Source organism: Suricata suricatta, chromosome 5 (genome assembly GCF_006229205.1).
Source record: "Suricata suricatta isolate VVHF042 chromosome 5, meerkat_22Aug2017_6uvM2_HiC, whole genome shotgun sequence".
Taxonomy (NCBI): Eukaryota; Metazoa; Chordata; class Mammalia; order Carnivora; family Herpestidae; genus Suricata; species Suricata suricatta.
In genome coordinates, this window is record NC_043704.1 from 124500108 (window position 1) to 124517026 (window position 16919).

A 16919-nucleotide genomic window follows, 5' to 3' on the forward strand; every position below is an offset into this window, starting at 1 on the left:
AACTTTACTGATGTGTAATTTACATACAATGAAAAAGTACATATTAAGTGTACAATGAGATTTAACAAGAACCATGAAACCACTGCCCTAAAAAAAGACAAAACATTTACACCATCCTAGAAGTATCCCTGTACCCTTTCCCAATCATTTCCCCTGATCTGCAGTATCTGACAATCACTGATCTGATTGTAGGTCTTCATACAAATGTAATCCATGCAATATACATACTTTTTAGTTTGGTTTCTCTCACTTAACACAATGGTTTTCAGATTCAGCTGTTACTGCATGCATCAGTTGTATATTCCTTTTTACTGCTTAGAAGGTATTTTTCTCTATCAATGTATCAAAATTTGTCTTCTCTACTAACCAGCTGATGGATATTTGAGTCATTTCTGGTTTGCGTTAGTATGAATTAAAGATGCTATGAACATTCAAGTCAAAGTCTTTGTGGATATACATTGATTTTTTTCCGGGTAATTAACAGAGGAATTACTGAGTCATAAAAAGTGTACATTTAATTTTATATAAGCATGTAGAACTGTTTCCCAAAGTGGTTCTACCATTTCACATTCTCCTCAGCAGCACGTGGGAGCTGTAGTGTCTCTATATCCTTTCGGATACTTGTCAGTTAGTTTACTTTTATCCATTTTAGTGGGTATGAAGTGGTATCTCACTATGGATTTAATTTGCATTTCCCTGGTGACTAATGATATTGAGCATTTTTTCATATGCTTATTAACAACTTAGATATTCTTTTATGAAGTGTTTATTCAATTCTTTTAGGTTGTCTTTGATTATTGAGTTCTAGAAGTACATTTGTATATTTTAGCTATAAGTAGTATCTCCTGGTCTTTGGCTTTCATTTTCTTAGCAGTAGCTTTTGAAAGGAGGTCTTAATCCTACTAATTTCTAATAATCCAATGAATCAATTTTTCTTCTGTAGTTAATAGGTTGAGTTTGAAGATCACACAGTACCATTTGTTCAAAAGACTATCCACTCACCACCAAAGCCTGTCCCCATGTTGGAGTCTTTGTTGAAAAACAATTAGTGATACATATAGGCTTATTTCTGAATTCCCTACTCTTGTCTTTATATACTCCAATTCCATTTTGTCTTAGACATTACACTTTTTGTAAGTCTTAAAATACCTTTGACCCTTGAACAACATGGGTTTCATCTATGCAGGTCGACTTAATATGCAGATTTTTTCAAAAAATACAATTGAAAAATTTTTCATGTTTTGTGATGGTTTGAAAAGCCTCACAGATGAACACTAGAGCTTAGAAATACTGAAAAAAACTAAGAAAAGTTAGGTATGTCATGAATGCATAAAATATATGTAGATACAGTCTACTTTATTATTTGCTACCATAAAATATATGCAAAGCAGTTATGAAAAGTTAAAATTTATCAAAACTTACACAAACACAAACCTTATGCAGGACTATTCCCAGTCAAGAGAAATATAAACAAAAGTAAAGATACAGTATTAAATCACAACTGCATAAAATCAACTACAGTACACACTGTACTACTGTAATAATTCTGTAGCCATCTCCTATTGCTATTGCCATGAGCTCAAGTGTTACAAGCAGTCACTTGAAAGGCCATGTGACACTAATTATCTCCAGGAGAGTAGTTCTTCTCTCAGGTAAATTGCATACTGGAGTAAAAAGTGACTGCTATTGGGGCGCCTGGGTGGCTCAGTCGGTTAAGCATCCGGCTTCGGCTCAGGTCATGATCTCACGGTTCGTGGGTTCAAGCCCCACGTTGGGTTCTGTGCTGACAACTAGCTCAGAGCCTGAAACCTGCTTTGGATTCTGTGTCTCCCTCTCTCTCTGACCCTCCCCTGCTCATGCTGTCTCTGTCTCTCAAAAAAAAAAAAAGTGACTGCTATTAAGTTTTTGGAGATTCAAAAGTTACACTCAAATTTTCAACTGCATGGAGGTTGGTGCCCCTAATTCCCATGTCGTTCTAGAGTCAACGGTAGTAATGTAGAGCCTCAAATTATTTTTTCTTTTTCAGAATTGTTTTGGCTATTCTAGGTCCTTTGTACTTTCATATCAATTTTGAAATCAACCAGCCAATCTTCACAAAGAAAACCTGCTAGGATTCTGATTAAAATTCCATGTGTTGACAACAGAGATCTTAACAATATCCAGTTTCCAATCTATGTAATCCATGAACACAACACAGCTCTCCATTGATTTAGATGCTCTTTAATTTCTTTCAGCAATGTTTTTGGGCCTTTCATTAAATTCATGTCCAAGTATTTCATATTTTTTATGCTAATGCAAATGATACTATTACTTTAATTTCATTTTCCATTTGTTCGTTGCTGGTAGGTAGAAACATAGTTCATTTATATATATTGACCTTGTCACTTGCCACTTCATTAAAGCCACTTATGACAGAATTTTTGGGATAAATGCCCTGGGATGTTCCACATAGACGTTGCCTGAGAATAGAGATTGTTTTATTTTTTTCCTTTACATATTTACCATCTTACTGCCTACTTAACTGGCTAGGATCTCCAGAACAATATTGAAAAGAAGTGATCGGTTCAGAAATCCTTGCCTTATACCTGATCTTAGGGAAAAGTATTCTTTTACCATTAAGTATGACAGCTGCAGATTTTTTGATAGGTATTCTATCAGATTGAGAAAGTTCTCTTCTATTTTTAATTTGTTCAGTTTTAAAATAATCTCACATGGTTCTTTAAATTTGGGAAATATTTGTTTTTCTGCATTTATTGAGATGATCACAGCTTTTACCCTTTATTTTGTTAATGTGATGAAAAAGGGGCTAGGGAACTGAAATTTGTATTAGGAATGCAAGACCTAATGTATAAAATAAATAAATGACAAATTTTCAATATATGCATTTATAAATATGGAGGCAAGTAATGAAAAAAATAGTTAAGAAAATATGCACAGTGGTTATCTCTGAGGAGTGGGCCAACTTGGGAGTGGAAACTGATACTTAAGTCTTTTAAGTACTGACATTTTGATATATAATAAACATATAATATTTGATAACAAATTGTTAAAATTACAAAAGGACTTGAGAGAGATGTAAAGATGAGGTGGGTGAGTGGATGTAAGGCACAGGGGAAATGGTGGTGCAGGTGGAACATCCAGAAGACTTATCTCATGCAGATGGATATACTTGGCAGTGAAGAGACTGGAGTTGAAATAGAGATTTGGGATAAGCACCAGACTTTGTGGTTTTAAAGCCACAAGATGGACAACACTGACCAGGCACCTGTGGAGAAAAGGGCCAAAGGCAAAACTCTGAGGAAGGCTACCACGTACAGGGGGGAGAAGGATGCAAGGAAGTCGACAGACATTGAATTTTTATGTTCTTTTTGTTTTGTACTTTTGAGAGAGAGAGAGACAGTGCGAGCAGGGGAGGGTCAGAGACAGAGGGAGATACAGAATCCGAGGCAGGTTCCAGGCTCTGAGTTAGCTATCAGCACAGAGCCTGATGCAGGGCTTGAACCCATGAACCGTGAGATCATGACCTGAGCTGAAGCCGGATGCTTAACCGACTGAGCCACCCAGGCACCCCAGAATTTTTAATGGTCAAGAAGAACACCAGCCCAGAAAACAGAAGTCAAGAAAAGTATTTCATTCTTCCAACACGCTGAATTCTAGAGATTATGCGCGCAAACAGAGCTTTTCTTTTACAGGTGTTCCTCTCTAATTTCATGGAAAAATCTGGGAAGTTAAAACCTTAACATAAATGTAATGATGGAAAACAGAGAATGGTGTTACACATATTTTTTATGTTGCTATTTATGTGTTCTATTTCAGGAAACATCTGCAGCAGAGAGTATGAGGTACAGAACTTCCACTGCTTATCTCAACTGCTGAAAGGGTTCAAGAAGAAAATGATCAACAGAAATCACAGAAAAGAAAATTAGTTGAATATCTGTGTCATTTAGATGGGACATATGAAGATGCAGAAGAGGAAAAAATTATAGAAAAATACTTAAAAACTTTTTATTTAACAGAACACACAAGGTGTGATGATTCAGTAGTAATGAGTCATTTAGAAATAATAAAACTATCAGTTTGCCTAGAAAACACAGGCACTATTTGGTGGATGACTCAGTATGGAAACTGATCCCTAGAGAACAATTTAGAGGAATACAAAAACATATACCATTGAACTACTTGTAAGATTAAAAAAAAATGGAGACCTGAATATTTTATTTGTTATGTTCACTTCAAAAATAGGGGAGAAAATAAATTAGGAAATCTCTTAGAAGGGAAGATTTTTCTGATGCTCAAAGAAACTGTATACAAGGATCTGAAAGAAAATTAAAGCTTTAGGTTTAGGGCTAATGTCTTAATAATTAGACTAAAAGTAAAATAAAAGTATCTCAGCAGAGGACCTATTTTGAGCATATGGGAATTAGAAAAGTGCTTAAAAATGTCCCTTTTACTCCAGTGGAGAAAAGGAAATATGGCTGAGGGGAAAAGTGCCACGTCAGAGGTTAGGAACTCCGCATTCCAGCTTTGCTTCTGTACTAACCAGCTCAGTAAGTTGGTCAAGTCGTTTCCTTCACTGGCATTTAATGTTCTCTTCTAGAAAAACATGACAGAAGATGGCTCTGGGGTCTAGGGAACATGAGGAAAAACAATTTTTTTTTCCTGTTTTGAATTAGTAAATAGCTGTATTTTACTTAAAAAATTTATTATTTGATGTAGAAAGAAGCCTAATGAACTGGCTATTAGTTTTTAATGCATGTAAATTGCAAATCTACTGATTTCTCTGAGTAGTGGTTCTGAAAGGTTAAAGTTTTACTATTTTATAATTTTTAAAAATTATTACATACTCAAAAACATCAACAGTAGTTCTCTCTGCCAGTCGTATTTTTTTGTTACTTTAAATATTTTCCTTTTCTAAGTCTTTTTATTTTGAAGAGGATCATATAAAAATCAAATCATATTCTATAGATAAAAATCAGTTGACACTTTGGAAGAACATATATTCAACACAATTTAATAAACACTTGAGAGCCAGGCACTCTTCAAGATGAGAAAATATGAATTCAGTGATTTTGCCTCAAACAGCTTAAACAGGAGTGGGCAGAGAAAGAAGATACCTAGCCTTTATATCAAGGCAGGCATCCCCGAGAGGAGGCTGCCAAGCCTAGTCCTAGCAGTAGAGCAGAAGTAGCTGGCTACAGGGGAAAAAAGGGAAAAATGCCTTGTGGACAAAGGGAGCAAGGAAGGACGTGGCATGAGATGTGTGAGGAGCTACCAGAAGTTTGGAATTATTTCAGGGTCAAATATGAAGACAGGCTTTGAGAAAATTTCTGGTCAAAGGTGACAACACATCTTAAATTTAATTTTAAAAAGTAAATTATGGATCTTAAGAGACTTTATTCATTAATGCATATTAAGTACCCAAAATGTTCAGGCCATTACAGAAAACAAACAAAGCTCTTGTCTTGTAGGAATTTATGGGATAAAGAAATGAGACAAAAAGAATAGATCAACTTATTCAAATAATAAGGGCCTTATTCAAATAATAAGAGCCTTATTTACTGAGGCCCTCCTGGGCCCTGATGAAGATCACATTCTAGGGATAGTTCCTTTTAGAACATAATTTTTACTTCTTCCTTTCCTTCCCTGCCAAGTTAAATTTGATACAAGTGAGCAGAGATGCTTGTCAGAGCCAAGTGGGCAATTCTAGAAGATGATGAGGAACGTGGACTAAATGAAACAGAAACAACTCCTTAAATGGGATGATAAGAGAATAGGAAAATATCCCAAAATATGTCATGGCTGGAAGAAAGCTGGGGAAGGGGCTTGGAATTGCCTTCAATGCAATTTGGATTTGACAGATCAAAATTGTTGCTTACTTTTTAAGTTTATTTATTTTTGAGAGAGAGGGAAAGAGAGAGAGGGAAGGAGGGAAGCAGAGGGGAAGGGCAGAGAGAGAGGGAAGAAGGAAAGCAGAGGGGAAGGGCAGAGAGAGAGAATCCCAAGCAGGCTCTGCACTGTCAGTGCAGAGCCCAATGTGGGGCTTGATCCCATGAGCTGTGATATCATGACCTGAGCCAAAATCAAGAGTCGGACGCTTAATTGAGCCACTGAGGTACCCCTTTTGCCTGCTTTTTATTTTTTTTAATTCTTTTATTTATTTATTTTTGACAGAGACAGAGCATGAGTAGAGGAGGGCAGAGAGAGAGAGAGGGAGACACAGAATCCAAAGCAGGCTCCAGGCTGTCAGCCCAGAGCCCAAAATGGGGCTCAACCTCACAAACCACAAGATCATGACCTGAGCTAAAGTCAGCCACTTAACCAACTGAGCCACCCAGGCGGTCCTGTTGCCTACTTTTTAAACAACAGTTTTAATTTTTATGAAAGTAATGACTATAGAAATAAAACATATCTCCTGCAAAAATAAGGAGTACACACATGCGATTAACACACACAAAGAGTTAAAAAAAATATCACACCTAGAGTGTATCAATGTGAACATTTTTGTAAATGCCTTTTTCTGGCTTTAAACATACACATATATACAAATAAACATATTATGAGTATGTTTATTTTTTAACAGTTATTTTTGAAAGAGAGAGCACATGCACCCAAGTGGGAGAGGGGCAGAAAGAAAGGGAGACAGAGAATCTGAAGCAGGCTCCAAGCTTTCAGCACAAACCCAACATGGGGCTTGAACCCACCAACACTTGAGATCATGACCTGAATCGAAGTCAGATGCTCAACTGACTGAGCTACCCAGGCGACCCATGAATATGATTTTTTAGAAACAAAAATAAGAATCATAGTTTATTATTTGCTTTTTCCACTTAATAAGGGAAACATCCTTCCATAAAAATAAAATATACATCATACATCTTATATATTGTGTGGATATACCAAATTTACTTAATTCTCTACTAAGGCACATTAGCCTGTACAATAAGTATAGAAATGAAGCAAGCAGCAACGAAATGATAAAACTGACTTTAGCTGTGGCAGCATTCTGAATATTCTAAAGGTGGAAAGAGATAAGACATATGGGAGCTCATGAGATTTTAGTGTTCCAGACATAAGATGAATAATGTCTGAATCTGAAATTCTTTGTGGATAAAAACTTTCCAAAAGGGAAACAACAACAACAAAAAAAAGGAGACTGCAACCCAGCACACACTAAAAATGAAGTAATTCAAATCCTCACATCTGCAGAACAGATAGAATGTCAAAGCAAGGGCTCAGACAACTAAAAACTGGGCAGACTGCCAGGGAAAATCCAAGTGCCTTTCTAGCGGTCATCCACAACCACAGCTTTCCAAGGAAGTGACAGAGCCCCCCAAATTATGTTCTGACAGTGTACTAAGCCTTTCTTGTGAGATGCTAGGTGGACTTAAGACTTCAAAATACTTTATTTGAAAAAAAAAATCCACAGTTAAACTATATACTTAAAATCACAGGATGAAAGACACATAACATTCACCCTTCAGATTATGTGTTCATCACAAACACTGCATAAATTAACAATGGGGGGATATGAAAGTCACCACCTAACACCCTCAACACAGCATCACTAACTGTGGACAGATAGTATGTACCTCTCTCAATATGATGCAATGTGAAGATCAAAGTATTACTTATGGAGTTCTCTTGCCGAAAATACTTAGTTTTAAACAACTTTTTAGATCTAATGTCCAGTTACAATAAATATGGACAGTAGCAAAATATGTTACTACCATAAGGAAACAGAAATTCAAGGTGTAGCTCATTTTATAAGACAGTTGGCCTGGTCTCTTCAATAAGCCAGTACCATGACAGAAAAAGTGCATGTGTGGAGATGAGCTGGGGGAAAAGGAGGTGGAGGAAAACCAACTATAACAGCTCTGTGCTTTGAGGTGGGAACACATCTTAATTCTTTTATTTTTTAAATGTTTTTTAATTTATTTTTGAGAGACAGAAAGAGACAGCGTGCACAGGGGAGGGTCAGACAGAGAGCGAGACACAGAATCTGAACACAGGCTCTAGGCTCTGAGCTGTCAGCACAGAGCCTGACACAGGGCTCGAACCCATGAACCGTGAGATCATGACCTGAGCCAAAGTCAGATGCTCAACTCACTGAGCCGCCAAGGCGCCCCAAATCTTAACTGTTTTAATAAGAATGAGAATGCCACTACGACTAGACTCAGACTTTTGCTGGGTGAGATGCAGAGTTACTGAAGAACTCTGAGCAGAAAAATGACATGATCTGAATTACTTAATTTTTTTTAATGTTTTATTTTGATAGAACACATGGTGGGGAGAAGAAAGAGGAGGAGACACAGGTTCCAGGCTCTGAGCTGTAAGCACGGAGTCCAACACGGGGCTCAAACCCACAGACCCACAGGTCATGAGATCATGACCTGAGCTGAAGTTGGTCACCCAACCGACTAAGCCAGCCAGGTGCCCCGATCTGAATTACTTTTTAGCAAGATCACTCTAGTTGCTGTGATGAGAGTAGCAACTCTTGTCTCCTGTAGTGCAGGAGACCAGAGAGAAAGCAGGGACTCCAAAAAGGAGTCAAATATGCCTGGAATAATCCAGGCAAAACATGATGCTGGTTCGGACCAGGTGGTAGCAGGGGAAGCGTGAGAAGTGGTCAGATTCTGGACAGAATTTGAAACGAGAGTTAATGGGACAGATATGTGGGCTTTGTGGAAAAGAGGGAGGTCATGATGAATTAATTTATGGATTGATTCTTAAAAACTGTTGTTTTGTTTTTGAATGACTGGAAGAAGAGAACGGGCATTTTGAGACTAGGAAGACAGCAGGAAGAACAGATTTGCCAGTAGGAGAAGGAGTGGTGCTGGCAAGGAAGGGTAGTAGTTCAGTTTGGGATGTTGCTTTTGAGATGCCTGATGACACTCAATGCTGTTGGAGAATCAAGTGTAGACTTTAGGCGAGAGATTTGGGCTGATGCAAATTTGAGTCATATTTAAAGCCTTGCAACAAGAGGAGATGATAAAGGGAGGGAATATAGAAAGGAAAGAGAAAGAAATATATATCAATGTTTATTATATAATAAATTGTATTCTACAAAGTACTATAAAATTCTATAAAAAGAAACATCCAAAAGCTGAGCCTTGGGGTACTCAAACACACAGAGCAGCACTATCCAATGGAACTTTTTGCGATGATGAAATATTTAATCTACATGTGGCTATTGAACACCTGAAATATGGCTAAGGCAACTGAATAACTGAAAATTTAATTTAAATAGCTACATGTGGCTACAGTACTGGAAAGTGCAGCTCTAGTTTGGAGGAAGTGACCAGGAGGCAGGGGAGAAGTCTGAAAAGAAGTGGCTAGAGAGAGACAATTCTCCCAGGTCTCTTATGTTTCTGCATATGTTGCAAGCAGGGCACAGTCTTGATAATGACATATTAGATATCTGATATTAGAAGCCAAGTGTAGAAGGTGTTTCAAGGAGGAGAGTGATCAACTCTGCTCCCAAATGTTAAGCTAGGTAATTATTGAGAGAGGACAGATGTGGACATCACTAGTAACTGGTAAGAGTGGGTTTTTTTTAAATTTAAATTTTGGTTAGTTAACATACAGTGCAATATTGACAAGAGCAGTTTTGATGAAACTGTGGGGCAGAAATTTGTTTGGCTTGGGTGAAAAAAAGAAATGGGAGAAGAAAAACCAGCAACAAAATATAGACATCTCTTTTTCAACTTTTACTGTTAAGTTTAAGTGAAATAAGACAATAGTTAGAGGAGTCAAGGAGGATTATTTTGAAGGTAAGAGCAATAAAAGACATGTATAAGACATATACATGTATAAGACAATGATTAAGATGGGAAACTGAGGGGCACCTGGGTGGCTCAGTCGGTTAAGCATCCGGCTTCAGTCAGGTCATGATCTCACATTTGTGGGTTTCACACCTGTGTCGGGCTCTGTGCTGACAGCTAGCTCAGAGCCTGCTTCAGATTCTATATTTCCCTCTCTCTCTCTCTCTCTCTCTCTCTCTCTCTGTCTCTAAAAAATAAAAAGACATAAAAAAAAAGATGGGAAATTGAGATTTAAGAATTATGAAGTCCTTAGATAGGCTGGTTTCTTCAACAGCAATGAGAGAGAAAGTAGAGTATATGAACACCGCTATTACTGCTGCAGGTAGTAGGTAGCTATGGTGGTAAAAGATTGTAAAGCTTGTAAAAGCTTTTTTCCCCCTGTTCCTTTTCTGAAATAGGAAGCATGGTCATCAGTTGAAACTGAAGAGTGGTAAGGAGATGGTAAAGACATGACGAGATTGAAGATATGCCATAGTCACCTAGGAGGAGATGAAACAGAAACTGACAAGAAATCTAGTACAATAGCCAGGAAATGTTATGGGTCCACTTGAAGTTATGATGATTAATTTAATGCAAGCTCAACAGCATGGTTTTATAGGCATGGAATAGGAAAAGAGATTTAATTAGCACTGTAGCAAGACTGCTGAAGTGAGAGATGTGCAAAGGAATTAAGGATGTATAAAAAGGACAGATGGTAATAACTGATGATGGAATCTAAGGCTCTATCCTATCTTCTGAAATCCTAATCCTTCCACTGAGCCCTGTGGGATGCCTAGATAGATAGCAGCAAAATCTCCATATCCTGGATCTCTTCTCCAAAACTTCCTTTGCCATCTTATTTTAACTGAAACTGGGCTCTGGGCTTTCCCTCTGAGGACGCTGCTTTCCCTGTAGCCCTTTTAGATGATGACTCTTTTTCTCTTCCATGCCCTTCAGACATGAGGCCTGGTTAGTGGCCCTCTTGTTCCTCACTGCAATTTCCTATCCAAATCTCTCTCCCCAAATCCCGTGTTCAGTCATGTATCACTAGGTTCTACTACCCATTAGCATTCCTTATGGTATTCAAGTTTCCCTTTCATTCCTTGAGGAGTTTAGCTTTTGGTTCACTGTCATTCGAACACTATTTCTGTTATACTTTAATTGATTTCAACACCAAATAGGTAATCCATCTGATATCCTGGCCTCCTAGTTTCTTGATGTTTTTTCCATAATGATAATTTTGTTGATATTGTTTTCTACCATGTCTGAGCCACTTTTTCTCATGGTCATACCTTAAGCTTTTAGAACATCTAAAAGATACCTGAAGAAAAATTTACTGGCGAGTTCAGAGTAAGATCATCCCTCTGAAGGCCCCCACTGATGGAATCAAGGGAATGGATATACATCAGGCATAAGACCACCACTGCAGCAATGTATGCTCCCATTAACAACAGGAAACAAGGAGTGCAAGGAAGGAAGAACTAAGTATGCTTCCTCTTTCTAGCTTATCTTGGGCTTGTATTCCTTAGATGAGAGGAAGAGGTATGTGTGAAGGGTCGGGGTAAAGGCAGCGGCATGCTGCTATGCTGAATGACCCTTATACCGGGCTTTCAAAGGGAAGACTGCCATTATGTCATCATCGTTTTAAAGGTACATATATGCCAGGTACTGTGCTGAGCATTTAAAGGCATTATCTTATGCCAACATTGAGATTAATGTTATCTCCATTCCACAGATGAGGAATTAAAATAGAAAAACTGATCTGGGCCCAGGTTTCTTGAACATCCAAGTCCCTCTGTCCTATACCATATCCATATTAAGACTAGCAGAGCTGGGGTAGTTAGTATCTGAGTCCCTGTTGTACTCCCGGATTTCTAAGAAAAGAATGGTCTTCAAAGTAGGCATTAAGAAGACAAGAAGAATGGAAGGAAGGAGATAAATATATAGAACACTGAAGTTACTGGAGTAACCTGAATAGAAAAAACAAGAGTTGTTTTTAGTCCCAATTTTATTTTTTAGAAAGCTCGAAAACCTAATAAATTAGTGAGTGATGAAATTGTGACACATAAAATAGCCATATAAAAGAAAATCATAACAGATAAAGTTAATGGAGTAAAATTTAAAGTTAGATTCATGAAACCAATGAATTAATATTAATGCTACCTATCTGAACTTCAGACTGTATTACCAGACTACATCACCAAACTTTATAAGCATAATTAAGAAAATGAGTTTGTTCAACAATAAAATCGACTCAGACATAATCAAAAGCATATTCACAAAAGGGATCATATCCATAAATAGAATTATATATAAGACACTCCATAATAACACAAATAAAGCATAATTTTTCAGAATAAGTGACCTGTGAGATTAAATCAACAGGAGGGAAATGGTAAATGCAGAAGACTCTAAATGTGGAAGAGCTACAAATATCAGGGGAAAAAAAATTAACACAACAGTGAAATATGAGATTTGGTTTGGAGAAAACACATAAATATGAAGATAACAGTGCAAAGATTCTCTGGACCAAAGAGAAAACTTGGAAAAATTTCCATTTATTCATAAAGTATTTATTAGACATTTATAGCACTGCTATAGTTTCATAGGAAAAAGATGAAAGGATTCAGGTGGCAGTGTGATAAATCAGGGATGAAGCGGAGAGGAATCAGAAAGCCACTGCAATTTACACATCCTCATCTTCCCAACATGCAGCCAGTGCATAGCATAAAAGATGATCCAACAATATTTTCTTTTTTGTTTTTTCGGTTTTTTTCTTTTTAGAGAGAGAGCACGCACAAGAAAAGGAGAACACGCACAAGTGGGTGAGTGGCTGAGGGTGAGGGAGAGAGAGAGAATCCCATGACCCTGAGATATGTATGACCTGAGCTGAAATCAGGAGGATATTCAACCAACCGAGTCACTGGTGCCCCAACAGTATTTTCCTAATGTGAACTTTCAGATGCTGTGGAGTAGCCCAAACTTCAACTGGGACAGGGGAACAAGGCAAAAACCCAAAGGAAATGGGGCGCCTGAGTGGCTCAGTCGGTTAAGCCTCCGGCTTCGGCTCAGGTCAGATCTCACGTTCGTGGGTTCGAGCCCCGCGTCAGGCTCTGTGCTGAACGCTAGCTCAGAGCCTGCAGCCTGCTTCCAGTTCTGTGTCTCCTACTCTCTCTGCCCCTCCCCCTCTCATGCTCTGTCTCTCTCTGTATTAAAAATAAATAAAATATTAAAAAAAAAAACCCAAAGGAAAGATCTCCAGGTAAAAAGGATATACAGATTCTTCTGAGCTGACAACTTTCACAGTTTCTATATGTGTCCCTTTAGGTCTGACATGTGTCCTTCAACAGAACCTACTGCTTCCCCATTTCTTAGTTTTTGCACTGGATACCGCTCAGGATCTTATTTTGTGACTCCAGTGATCGCTTCTAAATAATCAACCTTGGCATATCTTAGGTGAGGTCTTATCACAAATAAGATAATTCATTTTTACATTGATCCAGTAAATCTCTGAGCTTGCCCCCTGAAGAGCTCACAAAGCACTGTCTGCTTATAAGACAGTTTCAGGCAAAAGAAAAAGGCTGTAGTCCTGTGAGATCAAGAGGAGTCCCTAAATAAAACACCCTTGAAGCACAAGTCTGAATCACTACCTCTAGTGGGGTTCTGTAGTTACGATTCCAGTAGAAAAGTTTTTTCATTCAATATTATGAAAGGAGTTTTGTTGGGGTGGGAATGGGGGAGTTGGGAAAGCGGATACTGAGATCAGACAGGAAAGCAGAACTGAGAGCAAGGCTCAACTGCAAGAGCTCAAAGAGAGACACGATAGGAGTCCAAACCAAAAGTCTAAAAGCAGGTATGAAGGTTGAGCAGAGTCAGAAATTTGACAGCAGGAGGGTTGAAAATAAAGAGCTATCTGCTGTAATAGAGCAAGTGCAGTTATTAATGACTTTATTGGCCATCATACATGTCATATGTCAGACTGAACCAACAAGTCCAAGTCTAGAGTCAGAGAAGCCACCAAACCTGCCTCATCGACTTGTTACTTGGCCTTAAGTACCCTGAGACCCCTTGAGACATTCCTAAAGTTCTTTATTCAGCTGACATTCTATATGTGGGACTGAGGGATTCCTGTGTTCTGCCAATGAGGCCTAGTAAGGATTTGCTATTAATTACTTACTGGATAGACAGACAACCTCATAGTTCAGTACATGCACAACCAGAATACTTTTTTAGGGGCATTTTACAGGTACCTTGATAGTTGTTTACAACTCCATAAAAGTGAACTGGCTCTCTATCATAAATATAGGCCATATCTGGAATATAGAATAATTCAGTAAGGTCTGTCAAACTATCTCCAAAATCTCTCTCAATTTTGATTTTCTCATTGCTAGAAGCTAGCCCAAATGATCATCTCTGACTTGCACGACGGTCACGGCCTTCTATCTGGGCTCTGCTTCCACTCTTGCCTTTCCATACTCCAGTCATTTTCCAAACAGCACAAGAGTGATAAATAACAGGGTGAATCATTCTCCTGCTTCAAATGCTCCATTTTGAACAAATCTAAACTCTTATACTATAGCCTAATATAGCTCCAGAATCTGCCTACCATTTCTCCTACTTCACCTTGCACTGCTTTCTCCCTGGCCTTTTTTCAGTTCATCCAACAGCCTCCTCTTCTCTCCTGACCAAGCTCACCTTATTACTCTCTACTATCTGGCTTACTGTCTGTATAGAGGACCTATCATTACCTGGATCTGTTTTGTTTATTGTTTACACATACTATATTATCCCTACAACAGAATGTACACGCCACAAAAGGACCTTGTTTCCTGTTCACCAATGAATGTCTCTCAATGCCTGGCATAAAGGAAGCACTTATTGAGAAAGAGAAGGAAGAAGGGGGAGGCAATTTGCTAATATGCTATTACTTCTTCTGTTTCCTTGGCTAAGACCTAGACTAGTTAAAAAGTCATTTTTTATAATCATTTTAAGGAGGGAATGATTGATGCTGTCTAGGATGAAGGGGCCCTCTTGGACATTTCTGATAACTGCTCAGCTTAATCTTACGTCTTACCTGATAAAAAAAGGTTTAGATACACTTTCAACCTAAGACCAGCACTCCTGGTCCTCATCACAAATGCCCTAGTACTGAGAGGCAACTTTATAACAAATCAAGAGACAGAGAGCACAACTGGTTATAAAAGATGACTTTTTTCCTAGTCTAGGTCTTGGCCAAGGAAACAGAAGAAGTGGTAGCAGTGTAACCAGGAACTGGAAAGTATGTGATGCACAGAATTGCCCCATTGAGCCTATGACTCAAGGGAGGCCAATTACATTTTCTCTCCTGGTTACTTGAACTGAAACTTGAGACACTGTCATTGGCTGAGAGCTCTAGGTCTTAAAGGTCCTACAGATTTGATGACTAAGGCCACTGTTTAAGGGCATCCAGGATAAGCAATATGGCAGGAGAAGCTGGTGTTAAGTAGAGCAGACATAACACAGGGAGAAAGAGAAAGAAGCATGTTTTGTTTTCATGATAGCTGGCTGTACTTAATAAAATTAGAGCAAACTGATATATTCCCTGTGTATTTTTATTATGAACAGCCTTTTTACCTGTATATCTTTAACTGGATATTTATTCCTTAAAACCAATTTCTCTGACATGCAAACAAACATGATTCTTCCTTGATTCTACTCATACAACTTCGTCTTCTATTTTTCTTTCAGCTCTTGCTCTCATAATATTCTACCTCGTTCCTTCACTCAGTCTTTCTCTTCATTAATCTGTTGCCAAAAAAACCTTCATCATATGTAAGTGAATACTTACCACAGTTTTTAGTTGCCCAAAATCTTTTGAGTATTCTAATCTTTGATTATAATGAAGAGTGCCCATCTGCTCACTCTTGAGACCAAAGCAACAGCATGGATTGAAAGGGGGAAATAACAACCCTCTTGAATGTGAGTAGCAATGTTGTACTCTTCAGTTAAAGGGCCTCATCATATGATACACCCTGTCCCTACATTATGATGATGGTACATGTCTTTTCCAGTCTGGCCATTCTGGATCCAGGCCCAAGCTGATATCAAACAATGCAATTTTAGTACAAATCAGTGTTTCCCAACTTTTTTTGACCAGTGAACTTTAAAAAGTAATATTGTGGGGGCACCTGAATGGCTAAGTCAGTTAAGTGTCCAATTTCAGCTCAGGTCATGATCTCACGGTTTGTGAGTTCAAGCCCCACATTGGGCTCTGTGTTGAGAGCTCAGAACCTGGAGTCTGCTTCAGATTCTGTCTCTCTGTCTGTCTGTCTCTCTCTCTGTCTCTCCCCCATATGCACTCGGTCTCTCTCTCTCTTAAAAATAAACATTAAAAAAATTTTTTTAAGTAATATTGCAAACCTTAAAAATTTAAAAAATTTTGTATGACACATGACAAACCAAATTTAAGTAAAATTTTTTTATTTTAGGTCAACATATTATTAAAGATTTGTTATAAAGTTCACATGGCAAAGTCTTATGCTAATAATATCTAAGGATAAATTTTGACTTCTACTTATTGATGAATTGGTTTCTTTTTAAATTTTTTTTCTAATGTTTTATTTATTTTTGAGAGAGAGAGAGAGAGACTGCATGAGCAGGGAAGAGTCAGAGACAGAGGGAGATACAGAATCCAAAGCAGGCTCCAGGCTCTGAGCTAGCTGTCAGAATAGAGCCTGATGCGAGGCTAGAATCCAGGAACAGTGAGATCATGACCTGAGCCTAAGCCGGTTGCTCAACAGACTGAGCCACCCAGACGCCCCTGAACTGTTTTATCATGTAAATAAAATCATACGTTGTCCAAGAAATTGAAAGATGGATTTCTAACCAAATGTATTAAATTAAAAGATGAGGACTTAGCATCAAAAGTACATTGAAATATAGGCTGAAATTTCTTTGTATTATAGCACCCAAAATAAACAAACTGATTTTTAAAACTGATACTTGAGATTCTTCCATAAGTCAAAGATTTAGCTTTAAATTAATTTTAGAAAGAAACAGAGAGAGGGGAAGAGGGAGAGAGAAAACCTCAAGCAGGTTCCATGCTTAATCCCATGACCCTGGGATCATGACCTGAGCCGA